Genomic DNA, 5844 nt, shown 5'->3' with positions numbered 1-5844 from the left:
TGGGGGAGGTGGGGGTGGGGTGGGATGAGGGGTTTGGGTTGCAGGAAAGGGGAAAGGAGGTGGGTCGGGGGGGGGGGGGATGTGTTTTCTAGGTTTTTGTTGTTTTGGTTTTTATTTATTTATTTTTAATAGGGTAAATTATTATAATATTTTAAAGGCATAAAAAATTATATTTTTTACCAAGTGACACAAATTTGGCAACCACGTCAACACCATGTCATCACTTAACGGTTTACTTAACGGATTTTCTAACGGATGTATGAAATTGAAATAAAATGATAAGTCAATGTATGAAATTGAAATGTTTTAAAGATGTTATAAGGAATTGAAATCAACCCCAAACCTAAGAGGATAAAATGTAATTTACCCTATAAAATATTAATGATAGAATATAATAATAATAAAATAAGAAAGAGAGGAAGGGTGGAGAACCATCGAGAAAAAGAAAGAGGGGAATTTGGCGTGGAAGAAAAACAGGTGGGGAGGCCATTTTCTTATTCTTTTTCCTCCCTTACTCACTTCACCACTTGCAAACTATTTTCATCATAACTTCCTCATACAATAATGAAATCACACAAGGCCAAAGGCTATACTTTCGTAGCAAAAACGTCTTCAATCTGATACCATACCCACCCTTTGATAATCGGTGTACAAGAAAACGAGGTCCAAACATATTGACGTTTTCCGACGACTTTCCTCCGATTTCGATCAACCCCGTTGGAAATTGGCCTCGACCCAAGTGAAAATAATGATTCTTTCCCCGTGGGCTCTCCTCTAGCGTAATTTTTTTCCCAAGGTGTTAACTTTCAGTTTTGGGATCAGTTCTTGATTTCGAATTTTAATTTGGTATTCTATATGAATATTTGAGATGATACTCGTATTGTTTAGGAGTTGAATTGGAACTAGGCAATAAGGATTGGTTGCATATTTAGGGAAGAACCTTGAAATCCTAACCTCAATTTGGTTCTCTTTAGAAATGCAAGAGTTGGGTTTGTTTTATAAGTATTAATGTTATTCCATAATCGAGGCCATATACATTTGAATATTTTGTGTCATATTTTTCCTACCCTTGAAGAACATTGTTGAATTTGTATGTGTTGTAGCCTAGGTTTGTGTAGATAATTAGAGTTCTAAAACTACTGAGTGGTTCTATATTTTTCCATGGCATTGTCAGATGCTAATGCTAAATACTTGATTGGACAGTGCTATTACTAGAGTGGTATATGACTCTTGGTTTTGTTCATTGATTTATTGGTGGTTCTTTATTTCATTCTTTCAGCGGATGAAGAGCTTAAGGCTGTTAGGAATTTATATTTTTATTTTGAGGCACTTGAATAAACAATTTGGTTTTCTATGTTAATTATTAAGAATCATTGATATGGTTTGGCTGGTGTACTAGTTACGAATAATTATTCGAATGTTATAGGTTTAGGGATTGCATGTTATTCTATGGCCCAAGAACTAGTTCCTTGATATCAAACATTATACCTATTCTCTAATTGAATATAACTATGTTTTGAGTTCAAGACCAATTTAATATTGTGGGTTAGGTTATTGTGGTTTGTTTGGCATGCTTATTTGATTAACTAGTGCAAATAAATGTTATCGAATTTAGTGAAGTTATAAATATACTGGATTCTATGTGAGGTGGTTGTTTTCAAACTATTATATGCTAAATACATAACCACGTATACAGAGAAAATGTAAGTAGTGTTGGAAGTATGCCCACAAAGCCACTCATTTGATGTAATAGCTTTTTGGAATACTTAATGTATTAAACTTTTATATGTTTAATGAAGGGCAAAGCTTATTGTTAATCACTATTTATTGTATCATGTGTTTAAGTAATAAGGGAATCCAAGGGATGTATTTGATCTAAGAGACAAGTGATCTAAGTGAGTTAGATTATCGAGACCATTCTCTTATGTTCATTCCTAAAATGTTCCTAGCCATAGGATTGCCAATTGGGTATTGACAATCTGCTAAGGTTAGTATGTGTTATGTCGACTCAAGCTTGAGTATGACTAGTCTCAAGTCATTTGGTGTTGGACACTAAGACAAACACATAGGTGCTCGAAAGAGTAATCGAGTACACTGAACAACGATCGAAAGAGAGTTCGAACATACATGTCATGTAAGAACTCGAAAGTTGCAATATGCAAAGTAGTCCTTTGACCTGAGGCATCATAGATGTCTAATGGTTAGGTCCTTGATCTTTGATCATGTCAATGGCATTCCATCGGAGTGTCCACGACATTGTTGGGGTTAAGCTATCTAGTCATGTAGGCATATGAATGCACGACAAGGGATCTCTAACCTTCCATGGTGGAAGGAGAATACTCTAAGATATGATTCGTAAGTCTTTGGCCAAAGCAAATGAATATGACTTAGGAAGTTTGTTCCAATTCATATTCAAAGGAATCATATAGAAAAGTATCACATTGGATAGTAGACATGAAACAAACTATCACTTAAACAATGTGATTAAGAGTATTGTATTAGAGAAGGACCGTATTGCATTGTAGTTGTAACTGGATAGGTTCTCCAACCAATTCTACTTAGCTTGGGTAACCATGACATACTGCTAGGTGTCACTCATGGTTTGTGGAAGCCCTAATGACTAGCAAACACTAATCATAAAGGGAGAATTGAAATGTGGTTTCAATTCACAATCGATCGTTAAGAGTAACAATCGCCCACTACCTCGCTAATTGGAACCTAATGGATCGTACACCGAGTAAGGGCGATAGTGAAGAAATTAAATGAAATGGATATGCAATTAAATGGTTTGATTGAAGAATGGTCAAGATTAATTAATTAGTTAATTAATTATACGAATGTTTCGTATTGGGCTTTTAAGTTGGTTTTGGGTTTCGGGGCCCAAAAGTGTTTTGGTCCATAAGGCCCATTATGTTTAAGTTGTATGACAACTAAAACAAAATGGGCAATAAGCCCAATCACAACATATAGGCCGGCCATGGTGAGGAGATGGTGAAAGTTTGCTTAATTGCAAGTTTGCCACTCACCAAAGAAAAGTGTTATAAAAGCAACTTTATAGCTATTTTCTCATTAGGGTTTTCTTTGAGGAAAAGAGGTGAAACATTTTCTCTCTTTCTCTCTACAAAGAGGCCGGCCACTTAGGGAGATTAATCTAGCAATCTCTTCTTCCCTAAGTCATCCATTTCATCTTCACACTTAACCCTTGGTGTGGAGACTTAGAGACACCAAACTTTTGGTGTTTTGGAGATCCTTTCCTTACATCCACAAAGTCCAAAGGAGCACAAAAGGAGAAGGAAATCACAAGCAATATCCAAGGAGCTAGGAGGTGACTTGAAGGCCCTCCACTTGGGTGAATCCCTTGTGTAAACAAGGATGAGCTTCAAGGGTAAAGAAACTCTAAATCTTTACTTCTCTTTAATGTTGTTAAAGAGTTTATTGGTTCACCATATACTAGGCTTTGAAAGTCATGGGTTTTATGAATTGTTTTTGAATGCATGCCTACTTTAATGTGTTAATAGTTTGCATATGTATTCAAATGTTCTTACTTGTTCTTAGTTAGGACAAAATTTTTTTCCTTCAAGTAGCTAGTTTTATCTGCCTATGTATCAAGTTATACGTATCTTCCTCACTCAATTTCACTATATACTCCAATTGGATTAGTTCTAACAAACCATTTTATTTGCTACTAGCCTCCCTGCACACGCTCACGCGCATGCGGAAGGCTCTTTTATAATGACGTCGTTTTACGCACAACTTATACAATTTAAATGTATTTACCTACGTGGATTTGAAAAGTGAATTAAACATTAAAAGAATGAATGTAACCTTGTCATATATTTGATGGAAGCAAAATATCTTTGTACACAACATTTCTTGTGAAGACTCCCATACATTAACAAACACATAAATCACACAGTAAAACAACATAACACACTAATTATGAAATTAGGACTTCAATTTAAACACGATTAAAGCTAAAAGGAATATCAAAGTTTATTCAAACTTAAAAAACAGAACGAAATCAGATACTTAAAATTTGATGTTAACAATTCCCTAATTTTAGATCACTTACCTTTAGTGTGGAAATCCAAGACGTCGAAACCTGAAAGCACAGTATTTTGAAACCCTTTTTTTTTCACAACTTGCAGAGTTGAAATTTTTCAAACACCGGCATTTGTCAAAGGAACTGATCACATTATATCCACTAAAAAAATTTGTTTTTTTAGACTGTAGATAACCTTTTGTTTTTTCACAGCTCTGAAGTAAATTAGTCACACACAAACGATAAATAAATTAGGCCAACACTATTAGTAACCCAAAAAAATTGCAGAAAAATCTACAAAATAGCAAGACAAGAGAAATATCTATGCTCCCGGTTGGCCGCAATGAATCATGGCATTAAAAGTGGACCTATATCATATACCCATATACCCATGGCGAAATACAAATAGAAAGTTTTCCTTTTAGTTTTGCAGCTATTCTCCCGGTTGGCCTCAATGAATCATGGCATTAAAAGTGGACCATAACTTGGTTCTCTTATGAGCTACATGATGGACACAGATTAACACGTCATGATACAACTTAATGATCTAGCCGATCCCTCACTTTCTTGCAGAATGCCAGGCAGCAAGTTCAACAGATTAATGTTATTATATTCAATACGGCAATACCAAATTGTAAAGTGAACTCTAAAAAGTAAGGCCTATGCTAGACATCTGTATTATATAGCAACTTCATTTCCATCTGAGAGTACACATCCTTGAACAAACTAAGAAGATACCTGTTGTAAATCGAGAAGCTTCATCTCAAGATCTCTAACAGCATCCTGTCGCTCTTGAATTTTAGCCAGAGTGTCCATTATCTACAATTTGATACACAATTTTGGAAATGATCAATCTTAATCAGAAAATTAAATGTTTCAACAACCCAAGCTAGAAGGGTTAGGAGCTTAAAATTAATTGTTCACGATGTCAAAAAATGTGTCAAGTTTGTGAGAGAATGCACAATTTCAATGGTAAAAAGTGCTTATTTGGGGGCAGAGAATAAAAAAGGAAATTTGACAAACTTGGCCTCGCCCTTGATCTTGCATTGCCTTCTGGAAAATTTGTTCATTGTATCCTGTCTCGATTAATCTTTCAATTGTCTGCACAATGTTAAATAATTAGAAAATGAGCTTTCATACTGGTATAGATATACCGTAATTTCAACAGTGCAATAAGTTTTACCTCTTCATAAGCTCTTACGCCTGTCACTGACATTCACAAAATGCAAGAGAAATAAACTATAAAATCAGATCATGAAAATTCAAGTAGAAGCTGTAGAAATAGCAACCACCAATGAGTGGCAAGTGAGGGGTTCAAACCTGTAAAAACTCACCTCTCGACAACATCACGATACTCTTGATGGATGGTGTCCCTTAGAGTCTGCATGTTTTAATCTAAAACTATAAAACTTACAGTAGAAAGATGCTTAGAAGCATCCACTATGAGAACTGGTCTGCCGTTAACATCAAGAAAGTCGTGTCACTAGTAGAAAAAAGCTCATCTATCACGGTTGATGCCCATGGTAGATTGCAATTCACCACGGACATTGTGCCCGTTAGTAATCTGAATGTGATAGAAAGTCACAGATTCTACCACGGGTTATGCCCGTTGTCAATTGTAATATAACCACAGATTGTGCCTGTGGTAGATTAAGATCTAAAACCACGTGCATTATAACCGTTGTGGATTACAAATTGGGCACGGCTAATGACCGTTATAAAAAAATTTCTAAAAACAAAAACAAATAATAAAATATTGTTTAATAAATGTATTATATAATATTTATAAACAAAATTATACA

This window comes from Malus sylvestris, chromosome 13 (assembly GCF_916048215.2).
Source record: "Malus sylvestris chromosome 13, drMalSylv7.2, whole genome shotgun sequence".
Taxonomy (NCBI): Eukaryota; Viridiplantae; Streptophyta; class Magnoliopsida; order Rosales; family Rosaceae; genus Malus; species Malus sylvestris.
Note: the sequence above shows the minus strand (reverse complement) of the source record.